At 46.0% G+C, this 14743-nt stretch overlaps 1 long non-coding RNA gene across 1 annotated transcript; it reads left to right on the top strand.

Annotated features, from left to right (window-relative positions):
- The first annotated feature begins 1093 nt into the window (after positions 1–1093).
- On the top strand, positions 1094–7426 carry LOC143844666 (uncharacterized). Its single transcript, XR_013234089.1, has 2 exons — positions 1094–4311; positions 5586–7426. It is a non-coding gene; the product is annotated as an uncharacterized LOC143844666 (long non-coding RNA).
- The last annotated feature ends 7317 nt before the right edge of the window (positions 7427–14743 follow it).

Raw genomic sequence — 14743 nt, forward strand, 5'->3', positions numbered from 1 at the left:
GAGTTGAGTCCAGCCTTCTTCAGTAAGTAAGGTGGCAGCACTTGTGAAATCAGATTTCCTCCCCTGGTCAATTTGCACATGTGCATGGAGAGCAGTATGAATATCTCCTCTTCTTCAGAAGTGACACTCCTTCGTAGTCAGGCACCTGAAGGGAACTAAAGTCCCAAGAGCAACAGATTCAAGTGAACAGTGAAGAATTTTTTAAAATGAATACGAATCTTCATTTTGTCACTGTAAACCAGCTATTCCCCACTTTTTTTTCACTGAAAAAACCCTGAAATTTTCTTCTGGCATCAAGAAACCCGGGAAATGGCATAATCATGCAGAATATGCATGAGTTGGGAAGCATAGCTGTGTACACACCCACCCAGGGCCCCTCCCCTTCCTTCACCCTCCAGGCCTATCATTGGCCATTTTGGGAGGGGTGGGTGGGTCAACATGACCATATGTGATCATATCACCTGAAAAAATTATAACAAATTTTAAAAATATATTAAAATTTAATTAACTGTTATTCAATTGGTGAAACCTTTCCAGGGCTATCAAGAAACCCCAGGGTTTTATGAAACTCTAGTTGAGAAAGCCTGCTGAAAACTAAAAGAAAAATTGATCATCATTGTTTCAATTCATTCTGGTGGGGAATGAACTGGGCTGACCATCTTTAATGTCTGTCATGCTCTATCAGTTTCAATTGTAGGGTAATGAACATGAAAATATACATTATTCCTTACTACACATTTTCATATACAGCATAACAGTATGTTGCATCTTCATAAGAGAGATGCAATAGCCTCTAAAGCACATGCAAACTCTTGAAATAAAGTTGGAAAGGGAAGTCTTTCTAACTGAGAACACGAATGGCAACAAAGCCCATTTACCAACTTTTAAACAAAAAGCCCCCAAGACTTATCTAAAGGGGCCATTGCTGCTGCGGGGGAGGAACACCGACAGGGACCTGGCTGGTTGGAGAGATTGCCCAGCCCTGGCATTCTCTGAGCAGTATGTGTGTTGGCATGGCAACAGGGGGTGTGGCTGAACTGGGCGTCAGTTAAACGGATGGCCTGATGTTCTTTGGCCTCTTTCCCCCCTTCAGGACGCCCGAAGATGCATCGCTTGGTGGAAGGAGCCTTTTTCCTGGCCCAACCGCCTCGCGATGTCAGGGAAGCCCAGCAATTTTATTTCATTTCACTTTTTGAGGGAAAACGGATGCTAGACATGCTGCGGGGCATTGTTTGTTTATTTGTTTTTTAAACTAACAAACAACTAAGCCTCTCACAGGCCGTTTGGGCAGGAGCATTTGCCCCTTCAGAAAAGGAAGGAGAGGGAGAGAGGAACAAGTGCCCATGGCGCCGAAAAAGGATGCTAGTGGGGGGAAGCCCCAACTGCCCATGAACTGTGCTGTGCTGGTGGCAGCTGCTGGTTCCAGGGCCTTGGGAGCAAGTGATGGGACAGGCACATTTCATGATGCAGCGGCAGCAGGTTCCTCTGCAATTCATGGGATGCTGGGGGCATTAAGATGTGTGGCAGTGGGATCCTCCACCTTGATAGAGGAAGGGGGGGTCTAGGTGGGAGAGGTGAGGCTTCCGCCCCCATCCCCTTCCAACAATTATGCAGGGGGTGTTTTTACTCTGCAACATGCGGGCCCATCATTTGGGGGTGCGGTAGATCCTGGCTGCAGTTGTACAATTGGTGCAGGACTGGGGCAGGTTGTTGTGGGCCCATCTTGGTGGCAGGGATCATCTGGACCACCAGCCATGGGGAAGGGAACATCCATGGTTTTCCTCTGAGAGGATTTGCACAACCAAGCCCGTCAGAGGTGGTTTAGGTTCACGTGTGTCTAACCACTGTGGAATTGGCAGTTTCTCATCTTGCTCACCTGTGGCTCCATGGGGTCCAGGATACCAACAACCCCCTTTGTGGCCAGGGGGCCATCAGGATTTGTCTGCTGGGCCTCTGGGCCAACACTTGGCTGACTATCAAGCTTGAGGTTATGCTGTAGGACTGCAGACATGGATGGGGAGCAGGACTTCTGCTGCTGCACATCTGCAAGATCACCCTGGTCATACGGCCAGGAGGCAATGCCTGGGTGAAGCTGGCAGCAACCTGGCCCTACGATGTCTGGGTGGTATGGACAGGGTTGGCCAGCTCCACATCATGGTATGCAGACCATACACATGGGCATTGACCCTATAGCAATTGCTATAGCAGCACATCAGGGACAGGCCAGTGTAGGTGCGGTTAGTATTCCTAGCTCCTCCAGGAATGTTCAACAGGGAGGAACAGAGCAACAAGAGACAACTGGGCATAAGAGTATAATGTATGGAGGAAAGTACTCCAGGGCCTGGCAGGCTGCCGGTACCTCGGGTGAGTTCTCTTCTCTGAAGGCCAACAGGATGGGACCTATTGGCGTCAGGATTCTTTGGTTCTGGGTATCTGATCTGGATGATGAATCAGCTGCATTCTTTGCATATTTATTATAAAGATAAGGCGGGGATGGGTTAGTCCACGAAATCCCCTTTGGGTTATGCATCTGGTGAAAACCCACCTGGTACTCACCTTACTAGGAAATCAAGAGGGCCCATGATGGGTATTATATTGACATATTTAACAGGTTGTGACCAGACGAGATGTTCCAAAAATAGGGTTCAAAGGGGATTTAAAAACAAAAACAAAAACAACTTTACAGTGGGATATAACAATCACTCCTTCACTAACTGGTTAAGGGGGTAAACAGATTTTCTACGCTTTGTGGCTGATGCTCTCCCAGAAGGGAGTTGGCACTTGGAGAATCATTTAACAAATGTTTTGGAGGCCAAAGCACTTTTTGGGGATGCAGAGGCCATGGTGCATAATGATTAGGCTCGCAAGTGATCTTCAAACAACATCTAGACAAGGTGGGACTTAAAGGACCATGACACCTAGAACATGAAAGTGGGCCCATATGTCAGGAGGTCAGAACAAGACAGATGTAAGCCCATGTATAGGAATGATGGGCGGGGCACCTGTTGGGAATTCAATATGAGCATGTGCCAATACTTTGAGCACTGCTGCGAGGCTTAAGGTGGAGCCCACTTGAAGAAAAGACGTGACAAGCCAGTGGTTACAAAAATGCCTTTTTGTGGGGATCAGCCCTCTTCCCAAAAAAAGGGGGGAAGGTTGGGATCCAACAGTGGAGCTACAACCAACTACAGTTTTTGCAAGGGCACATAGCTGGCAGAGACCTCATTGGGTCATGTAGTCCAACCCCATGCTGTACGCCATGGGCACTGTTCGCATAAGCAGAGTTGGCAGGGACCTCCAGGGTCATTTAGTCTAACCCCCTGCTTCTGTAGCAGTCTCGGTTTGTATGAGCAAAGAGCTGCAGGTACCTTTCAAGGTCATCTAGTCCAACCCCATGCTTCTGACAGCAGTCTTGGTTTGTATGAGCGAGGAGTTGGCAAGTACCTCTCAGGGTAGTCTAGTCCAGCCCCCTGCTTCAGGCAACGGTCTTGGTTTGCAGGAGCACAGAGTTGGCAGGGAACTCTGGGGGTCATCCAGTCCAACCCCTTGCCTCATGCTGAGGCAGGCTGCTGTGCACCAGCTCGGAAGGTCTCCAGGGAAATCTGAGGGGGCTTGCAGCCATGGGGAACAATGGCATCTTCGACAGCAGATGGTGAGCACTGTCCACTGGCCTGGCTGCTGGTCCCTGGCTCAGGTGGGTAGGAAGGCACCCACCCCATGGGTGGGGAATGGAGCACCCAGTGGCCCTCAGCTGGCCACTGGTGTCTGGTGGCCACTGGCCAGGGCTACACCGTTGTCTTCGCCAGGCAATACATGCCCATCAGACAGGCAGTGGGTGCCAGTATTGGGGGAACGGGGGTGCCATGTACTCTGGGTCTTGGGGCATCGTTGGATGCCACTGGTGGGCCTCAGCCAGTGGCATTGTGATGCATGATGGGCCCTACAAGGGCCAGTTTACAGGGGGCACCAACCCAAAGGCTACTCCAGGGGAGAATATCATTGCAAAAGGGGAGGTGGCTCCCTGGTGGCCGGGTCAACCTGCAGCAGTGGCCGGACATCACCTGTTGGCTTCAGGCAAGCCACGCCTTCTGCAAATGGTGTCAGAGTCATCACCTGGTCTTGTTTTGCAGGGCGGCCAATCCCAGGTTATTTGAAGTTAATGGGCCAGCCTGGCTTGGAGGGGTGTGTGTCTCATTACAGGTCCAGTATGGAAGTGCTGTTGGTGTGGATGGGCGAGCAATGCCAAGAGCTTCCCAGGGCTTGAGCTGGAATGTGCTTGGCACAGGAAGTGGCTGCTTAGGACCACACAAGGTATGCAAGGTGCTGCACCCTAGAAGCCGGTGGAGATCTTTGGCCAAGGAAATGAAGTTAAGGCACCCACATAGTAAGGTACAATGCTCTAAGGGAGCATTAATCTGGTTATATAGTCTCAGTTATGATAGACTGCAGGTCTGTCAACAACTGGTAGATCACTCTGATGCAGGTACCTCTTCATCCCATTCAGGAATTCCCTAGCTTCATATTTATGCCAGCGTTATTTGGCTCCCCATCACGTGATGCCAATGCTGTTTCTAGCTGGAGGGAGCAGGGGCAGACTACATATTAAGTTCTGCAGATCAATCCCTCATACCTCTTCACTTCTATGCATCCGATCTGTTTGGATGGCCTCATTGATCATCTGAGCTTTGCATTGCAGCCCAGGTCTGCAGATATATGAGATACTGTCTGACGAGGCCAGCCTTGTGGGAGGACGTGGCTGCAAACCTGTCACCTGTCCTCACCCACTCCCCACATAGCGTGGGGGCCTGGGGTTGCTCGGATTCCAGTTATAGGAGTGATGGGGCCTCTTTTGACTAGAGAGACCAATTTTGTCCTTCAGGGAGGTTGCTTAAATTATGTCTGGGGCTGGGACAAACAAGTGGTTTAGGGGGAAGTGTCACATGGCACTTCAGGGAGCTGTCTTGGGACTGCATAGACTCCAACCTGGGAAAGTGGCATGGGCCCCATCTGCCTGTGCATTGGAGACTAAGCATATTGCAGGTTCAGGAGGATGTTTCATGGCTGGGCTACTAGCAGATCCAGTCAGGTCTCAATATGCTGGCATATGGGGTTACCCCGGTATGACATCCGTGGATCAGAAGGTGTATGTACATTAGTGGTGGTTCACAATGTCACCACGGACTGCAACCTGTAGGACTTAGGGAACCAAAGGTGGGATGGGCTTCAGTGCTCAAGGGGAACATGTCCAGGGCTTTGGCAAGGTATGCAGTAGATGCAGAGCAGGGCATTGGCCAAGGGAGGTCTGCCCAGGTTGGGTGGCACAGTACTAAGGGCTTTGCCAGGGCATGCAGTACAATGTTTTCCCACAGATCACAACCTGTAGGGCCTAGAACCCAATAGGGTTCTGGTACTTGGTGCTCAGGGGAAACATCTCTAGGGCTCCTGCAGGGTATGCAGTATGCAGAGCGGGGTATTGGCTGAGAGCGGCTGGCCCAGGGCGAGCATGGGACCGTGGCCAGTGTCAATCAGTGTGCAAGGGTGCTCATGTAACTCTTTTCCAGTAACAACCTTTTGGTTTCCTTCAGAGCGGCAGTCAACGGGGGTGCCTGATACTGGTTACAGAGAATGGCACCATGCGGCAGATGGAATGGCATGCTATAAGACCTGGAAGTGATCCACTTGGGGGTCTGAAGGCATCACCTGGCTCGGACATTGTTTGGATGCAGCTGCCTTCCTGGACATTGCTGTGATGGCAGACTTCCTGTTCAAGCGTGACAGTGGGAGTCCGTATTCCTCAAAGCATTGGCTGACCATCATGGGACGTTGGCTTAGCTATAGTTGTGAACGTTGAGCTGAGCACCAGGAAACATTGTTGCAGTAATTGCCATATGACACTTTGCCAGCATTGGCAGGGGCAATGGGGTTGGGCCCTGGTAACCTCAAGGGACAGTTATGGTCTGGGCTGAGTGGCTAGGATGCCATGTTGCTAAAAGCTATGTCTCACAAGAAGCCCCACTGGGCACAGTGGACAATCACCAAGGAATGGTCCCTGGTGGCGAGTGACCCTTTCACCTGTCACCCAGAGTTCTGTGATCTCAGGTGGAGCTAAAGCCTGGGTATCTAGCTGTATTGGGATGTGTATTACTCATTGGGGGCCCCATGGTATGGCATTTGCAGTTCTGGGCCCTTTATAAGAGTGATGGGGTGCACTTGGGATGCACTTGTTGGAGTGGGGCATGGACATCTGGTTCCATGGGATCCAACATGTTATTTTGAATTGGCTGCAAAATTGAGCGGTGGCGGGAGCTCGAAGAGGTATATACCTATTCGGGCTCAGTGGCGGAAGTGGAGCATGGGAAGGATCAATTTTGGGGAGGCCAAGCTTGCGCGCTGTCCTCCCCTAGATTTGGGGGGCCCTTTAAAGGGCTGTGTGGATGTAGAGCCTGATTGAAGGCTAGCATTTCCGGGGGGCAGGAGAACCCAACAGAGGCTGGTGCCCAGAGGGGTCACTCCATGGTGCCTCCCCCCCTGTTTCAGCCTGCCATTATGTCCGGGTTTGGGGGCTGGATAGCCAAGGCAACCCGTTGAGGGGCAGGCTGTGGTGGGCTTCCTTGTGGTAGGGTAACCACAAGATGGCATGATTCTCTTCCCATGCTTGCCACGCTCAATGTTGAATAAAGGCTGTGGCCAAATATTTTATGCCAAAATTATGGTTGTCAGTGTCCTCATTAGGTGGTCAATATCCCCCTGCAAGGCAAAAAGCCCCCAAGACTTATCTAAAGGGGCCATTGCTGCTGCGGGGGAGGAACACCGACAGGGACCTGGCTGGTTGGAGAGATTGCCCAGCCCTGGCATTCTCTGAGCAGTATGTGTGTTGGCATGGCAACAGGGGGTGTGGCTGAACTGGGCGTCAGTTAAACGGATGGCCTGATGTTCTTTGGCCTCTTTCCCCCCTTCAGGACGCCCGAAGATGCAAAACCCACCCTCCCTCCCTGTTTATGAATTGTTTGACTTTTTGTTAGATGTTGGGTTATATTATTGATTAATTGTCACAGCCTGCGGAAGTGGAGCATGGGAAGGATCAATTTTGGGGAGGCCAAGCTTGCGCGCTGTCCTCCCCTAGATTTGGGGGGCCCTTTAAAGGGCTGTGTGGATGTAGAGCCTGATTGAAGGCTAGCATTTCCGGGGGGCAGGAGAACCCAACAGAGGCTGGTGCCCAGAGGGGTCACTCCATGGTGCCTCCCCCCCTGTTTCAGCCTGCCATTATGTCCGGGTTTGGGGGCTGGATAGCCAAGGCAACCCGTTGAGGGGCAGGCTGTGGTGGGCTTCCTTGTGGTAGGGTAACCACAAGATGGCATGATTCTCTTCCCATGCTTGCCACGCTCAATGTTGAATAAAGGCTGTGGCCAAATATTTTATGCCAAAATTATGGTTGTCAGTGTCCTCATTAGGTGGTCAATATCCCCCTGCAAGGCAAAAGACATCTGCTTCTTAAGTCACAGACTGTTGTGGCAATATGTGTCTCTGCTCCCAGTGGTACCCTCTTTATCCTTCACTAAACATGCTCTTTTAATGCATTCTTTCAGTCCCCAAGAAATTGTTCCCTTGAAGGCTGTCATTCCTTTTCTTTGACTCCCTCAAACAAAACAAAGAAGCCATCTGACTTTCTGCTGTTCAGGGGTCACTTGAGATCAATTCTAACAACTCTCATTAAGTGCAGATTAGGTGGTATTGTCTCTTTGATGTTAGCAGATCTGTGGCAAAGAATGAGCAGAGTCAATTCCTGATTTAAATGACACTCAGGCAATCACCTTTGCTAGCCAGTTAAAGCACCAGAAACTGGTGACATGCACATTTATACTGGTACCAGTGGCACCACTTTTCTTTTTGCAGACCTACAAAGCGTAAGCATCCTTTTTTTTTTAAAAGGATTATTTCTGATATCTGTAAATCCATTAAAACTGAGGTTACAGTTCCAAGAGACGCTGATGATGAATACATTTGGTGGCTCTTATGTTCTGAGAGGGATGGTGACAGTGTGAACTACAACTAGGGCTTGTCCATCTTCATTGACCCCTGGGGGGCAAAGGTTACCTCTGCACACAGTTATGTGCATTCTAATTTCACCGATTTATGTATGCTGCAAAACATTTAGAAATGAAACCAACAAAGTGAAAAGTGCATTCGGCATTTCTCCAGCAGAGAAAAATTCAACTTGTCCCAATGAATGTAGGCTACCTTTCTCCACGATGACTTTGTGACTGATTTTCCAACTCTCCTTTTTGCTTGTCTTTTACTAAAGGAGAGAAAGCATATGGATCATGTGATGCTTTACTTTTGAAACCTGAAAGAACATCTAGTAGTTTCAAGGCTGATTCCTTTAAAGGTGCATATACACTTTTATCAAATAACATTCTGACTTTTAGATGGAGAATTACCATTAAAAGGTTAAAAACAAGGGGGAAAACATTGTAAAGAGATGGCCTTCTGACTGAATTCTTCAAACAAAGCAAAACTAGAATATTTTGTGGTGCTTATAGTAGAACTGTTCAATGCAACAGTGACCCCAAAACCTGGATCATACTTTTTTTCTAATTCTATAGATCTTGACCCCATTATAGTCTCAAACGTTTGCACTGCTTAGGATGACACAGCTAAACCTATAGCTATGAAAGATAATGACACACCTTTAATTATATTGTGATGCTGCACTCCTATATGGACCCAAGCCGTCTTCTACATGAGTGATTAGGCTGCCATCACCTCTTGTTTATGTGTGGGGCTAATTCCTGCATTTGCACAGAATTGAGCCCAGTCCTCAGTGGTCCAAGGCCTGGCCCAATTCAGGCCATCAGTTGCCCCGCAGTGAGGGAATCTGTGTTCACTTTTTTGACCTGGGATCCATCAGTGTGTATGTCAGGGTAGGGCTGTGCGTGAGGGGGAAAACTCAGGGCCTCCCCAGTCGATAATATCTCCCCCCCTCTCCCACTGTGCATCCCTTCCGTCATCTATCATCACAACCTAATTTTATTTTTAAAACACATGTCTGATTGTATTACAACACCATTACAAAGTAATGAAATAGCAAGCCCCCCACCATGTTTGGTCAGCATCTTTCCTTCTTTCTATTTGTTCTTGGTTTTACTGAGATTGGGGATAGTCTGCAAGTGTAGGGGGTGTACAATAAAACTGTCCATGTTTGTTAGAATCATAGAATCATAGAATCATAGAGTTGGAAGGGGCCATACAGGCCATCTAGTCCAACCCCCTGCTCAATGCAGGATCAGCCCTAAGCATCCTAAAGCATCCAAGAAAAGTGTGTATCCAACCTTTGCTTGAAGACTGCCAGTGAGGGGGAGCTCACCACCTCCTTAGGCAGCCTATTCCACTGCTGAACTACTCTAACTGTGAAATTTTTTTTCCTAATATCCAGTCTATATCCTTGTACTTGTAGTTTAAACCCATTACTGCATGTCCTCTCCTCTGCAGCCAACGGAAACAGCATCCTGCCCTCCTCCAAGTGACAACCTTTCAAATACTTAAAGAGGGCTATCATGTCCCCTCTCAACCTCCTTTTCTCCAGGCTGAACATTCCCAAGTCCCTCAACCTATCTTCATAGGGCTTGGTCCCTTGGCCCCAGATCATCCTCGTCGCTCTCCCCTGTACCCTTTCAATTGTAACTATGTCCTTCTTGAAGTGAGGCCTCCAGAACTGCACACAGTACTCCAGGTCTGGTCTGACCAGTGCCGTATACAATGGGACTATGACATCTTCTGATTTTGATGTGATGCCCCTGTTGATACAGCCCAAAATGGCATTTGCCTTTTTTACCGCTGCATCACACTGCCTGCTCATGTTTAGCTTACAATCCACAAGTACCCCAAGGTCTCATTCACACACAGTGTTACCTAGAAGCATATCCCCCATCCAGTAGGCATGCCTTTCATTTTTCTGATCCAGATGCAGAACTTTACACTTATCTTTATTAAATTGCATCTTGTTCTCATTTGCCCATTTTTCCATTGTGTTCAGATCTCGTTGAACTCTGTCTCTATCTTCCGGAGTATTTGCCAGTCCACCCAATTTGGTGTCATCTGCAAACCTGATGAGTAGTCCCCTCCACCCCCTCATCTAGATCATTAATAAATATGTTAAAAAGTACCGGGCCAAGCACCGAGCCCTGAGGTACCCTGCTACTCACCTCCCTCCAGTCTGATGAAACACCATTGACAACAACTCTTTGAGTGCAGTTCTCTAACCAATTCCCTATCCACCTAACTATCTGAAAATCTAGATTGCAGTCCTTCAATTTATCCATCAGAACATCATGGGGAACCTTATCAAAAGCTTTACTAAAATCCAAGTAAATGACATCAAATGAGTAGCGCCCACCCTTCATATGCTTCCTTCCCTTCCAGCATTCTCGTTCATGGTATGACACTCATCATGTCTCTGAGTTTATTAATGTTTGCCCTATGAACATCCAACATCCGCGTCTGGCTACAAGCTTCCTTGCCTCCCCATCTCAAAAGGAATTCTATGAGGACATGGTCACTTCCCTCTAGGGTCCCCACCTCCTTCACCTCATCCACCAACTCTTGCCTGTTGGTCAGTATTAAGTCCAGTATGGCTGAACCTCTTGTGGGTTCCTCTGCCATTTGATAAATGAAATTGACAGCCAGGCAGGTCAGAAAGTTGCATGACTGAGGATGCTTTGCAGAGTTTGTTTCCCAGCACACATATGGGAAATTGAAGTCACCCATGATGACAAGGTCCTGCCACTTGGATATTTTTTTCTCAAGCTGCTCACAAAGTGCAGCATCCACATCCTTTCGTTGGTCAGGCGGTCGGTAGCAGACACCAACCACCACACTGTTTGTTTTCCCCTTACTTATTTTCACCCAGATGCTTTCCACTGTAGATATACTATGCTTCACTAGTTATCCCCTTGTTTGTGTTGTAAAGGCAATTATGACAATTGGTTTAAAAAAATGGAGGGAGAACTCAAATGGCTCTGGAAGGTGATTGGGGAGTATTTGCCATGTAACAATGATTAATGAGTAAAACAAGCGGTGTGAAGTTTTGACTTCCTGTCCCTTGGCTATCCTGTGCATACAAAATCCTAGGGGCAAAGCAGGCCAAAAGCTCCCTGTGCAGTTACAGGAAAAATTGGGTTAACTATCCCCAGGCCAAAAACCAGGAGGCAGTGCAGCATAATGCCCCCCATGTGGTAGACATCCAAAACTAATCAGAAACGCAATAAGGGCACTTATTTGGATATGTCATTTGAATGGAAGAATAATCCATTTCTGTTTTACATGCTAATTATATTGAAGAGGTGGTACAACAGGATCTTTCCTAAGTTAATTTTTCTCTTTAAAAATTGGACTTCCAAGGAAGGGATTTTGATTTGTAGAATAAAGAAATTATAATAAATTAATTCATTAATTACAGTATAAGGGAGAAAAGACTATATTACAAACAAATATTTAAAATTTGTTTATTTTTACCAGTAGCTACAAATATAAAGCTTGCTTCATGATCCTCAAATGAAAATCAGCTAGATATATTACTGGAATACTGATAGCAAAAACAAGCATACTCCATCTCCTACCTCTATCAAGCAATAGGAGAGAAAACAATGGGATAAAAATCCAATTTATAATACAGTGTGGAACAAAAACCTAAAACAATAGAAGTGAAATATGTGGCCCAGATTATGGTTCACCATGCTATTCAAATCCTTCTCAGTCAACATAAAAGTAACTATAATCAAAATATATCCTCAATGGCATTTTCTTTTCAGCAAACTATATTATATGCATTAACAGTACATCAAAATTGTTGGAGGAAGAGAGGTGAAATCATTCATACCTATATAAATTGTAGCCTTGCATTAAGAGATACTTTATACACTGTTGTATTTTCTTGTTTGTGACTTTTGCTGTCCATGGAACCCACAGAAGCCTTCTCCAACACCAGAGTTCAAATGAATCGATTCTTCTCTTGTCTGATTTTTTTCATTGTCCAGCTTTCACAGCCATAAATGGCTGGTTATTTTGCAGTGGTCATTATTTTTCTCTTTTTAGTGTTTAAGAAAAGGCCAAATTTCTTACTTACTTCATTAACCTTTGTAACCAGCTGTTCTAGGCTTTCCTTAGTTTCTGACAGGAGGGTAGTGTCAACAACATACCTAAGATTATTTCTATTCCTTTCTCCAATCTTAATCCCAGTGTTTGATTCTTTGAATTCAATCTGTCTCATACAAGTTAAACAGGAAGAGGAATAGCATACAACCTTGGCGCATTCCAAATGGTATATACACAATAGCTTCTTGGTTTGTGTAGAGCGATTGCATCAGTTTGATCAAATGCACTGGCACCCCCAAATTTTATGGGCTTCCCACAATTTGTTGTTAAACTTTTTCATGCAGGTTAAACTCCAGGCAACTGCACTGTATACCAGTGCATAACAACCCCTCAGCTGGCACTACTTCCAGGTTTGTTTATTCTTGCCTGAATAGAAAGCTATATTGAGAAGCTGTACTAGTCTTCATCTCCTTCCTCACCCAGTGTTGTAGAACTACAAGTGTTTTATCTGATAATGTTCAGCAGTGGCAACCCAGGGAAGAGCTGCCTTAAATAGCTGCTCCATTACCCTGGTCATTGGTTGGGTTGCATGTGGCTTTTCCCAGCCATACCCTCAGTGGTCCATTTCAGACTTGTATGGGGGTAACAATTTCCCACCCTAACCTGGATGGCCCAGGTTAAGCTTATCTCCTCAAAATTCAGAAACTAAGCAGGTTTGACCCTAGTCAGTGTTTGGACAGGAGATCACTAAGGAATAACAGTCTTTCTGTGCTGAAATGAGCAATAGCAAGCCACTTCTCAATATCTCTTGCTTTGAAAACCCTATAAGGTCACCATAAATCAGCTGCAACATGACAGCAAAAACCCCAACAACAACAGTTTATGCAGTGGGATACAGAGAGGATATAGAGGATAGTTTATGCAGTGGGATATAGAGTTGAACAATATTGTGTATCCTTAACTAAAGATCATGAACTGGATTACACCAGTTTGATATCAGTATGAGCTCCTGGTGTATTGACAAAAATGTATTAATCTCAATTTGTGTCAATCTGCTCTTTTCACTGTATGAAAATATCCCTTACTCTAACCATAGTTCTATTGCACTTTGTCCTAACCTGCAAGGGAAAGAAGCTGTTATATTAAAAATCAAACGTTTTTAAAAAAAGAAAACAGAACTCAGTTCTCCTACTTATAATGCTTTCAGTTTCAAAGCTGATTAAGAATGCACCATCTCTCCATCCACTATCCCTGCACAAGAGTGGCAAAAGGAAAAGACTTCTTTTGAAAAGGGCATTTGGAGAGTTCAGAGTACAGATATTTGTGCATAGATATATTTTATTAAAGCTCTCTTAGCTGCCAAGTGCTCTCAGGAGCAGCAGACAATTGCCAGATGAAAGTGAGTGGGACCAAGAAAAGCACCAAGGCACTCGTAGAAGGATACTTTACTGGCTACTGTAACCCTGGGTTACCTATCGCCCAGCTCAAGAAGCAGATTTTCAGCCTCATCTCACAGCAGAATTCCCCAAACTGAAACTTATTTCATTCACCAAATACATTAGGGATGGGTTAGAGTAACCTCTATGTAGGAAAAAAAATACCATTCTATTCATCTAAACAGCTCTATCCAGGCATTCCCAGAAAGAATATGAAAGGAGCCTAGGGAATAAGATCTACCTTTCCTTCTAGAGCCTCTTGAGCTGACTGGAAAAATTACTACAAACTGTGCTCTCAGTCTGATGGGGTGTTAAGTTTGTGAATCACTGACTATTTCCACACTGGAAACTTTGCTGCCCTGGCTCCCATGCGGGAGCATAAATCCAGGACAGATGAGGTACACTGGGCCAAGTGCTCCCCCATGCAAGAGCAGGAAGATGAGGGACAACCTGCCTCATCTCAAACACCAGCCTGCAGCCTGCTGTGGAGCCTCCAGGGCAGAAATGGTCCATGTCATAATTACCAGTGCAAACCTAAGCAGAATAACATTCTTCTAAACAAATTGACTTTGTTGTACTTAAAAGGATGTATCTATACTTAGGATTGTACTGCTAGACATGTAGTAAAAGACAAGGTCCTAGTTTAAGGAACCTAAATTCTAAAATTGAGTAAAATGGGAGATAAAGAAGAATGGCCAGCAAATGCATTTCCATGTACATTGGTCTTGTTAATATGATAAGGGAGTATAAACAGGAGGTAAATATGTCAGGTTTATTTTGGTGGTTAGAAGGGCATACTAATTAGTATCCAAGTATTGGCTGGAACAAAAATTTCTCTCTGGAACAACTTTTGAGTTTATATTACTTAAAAGGTAAGATTAAAGACTTCTGTTGTCATGGTGGGCCTAAAGCAATTTACCAGCCCATACTGTGAAAGAGAAAAGGGATGCTGGCTCCTAGTCCAAAGGTGTGAGAAAGAAGAATCAAATTACACACTCACAACAACCACAGACCCTAAACTGGAACGTGAATCCAACATCAGTTAACTGACAGCAGCACTCTGCATGATAGATGGAAACTAAAACTAAAAACATATACTTCCCCACCCCCAAAAATCTCTTGACATACTTTGTTTTCTGCTAAACTATAACCAGGTAAACATTATTTGTAGGGAAAGTGTAGGCAGAGGGAAGCCTTGAGACTATAGTACCTTTCTC

Source organism: Paroedura picta, chromosome 9, assembly GCF_049243985.1.
Source record: "Paroedura picta isolate Pp20150507F chromosome 9, Ppicta_v3.0, whole genome shotgun sequence".
Lineage (NCBI taxonomy): Eukaryota > Metazoa > Chordata > Lepidosauria > Squamata > Gekkonidae > Paroedura > Paroedura picta.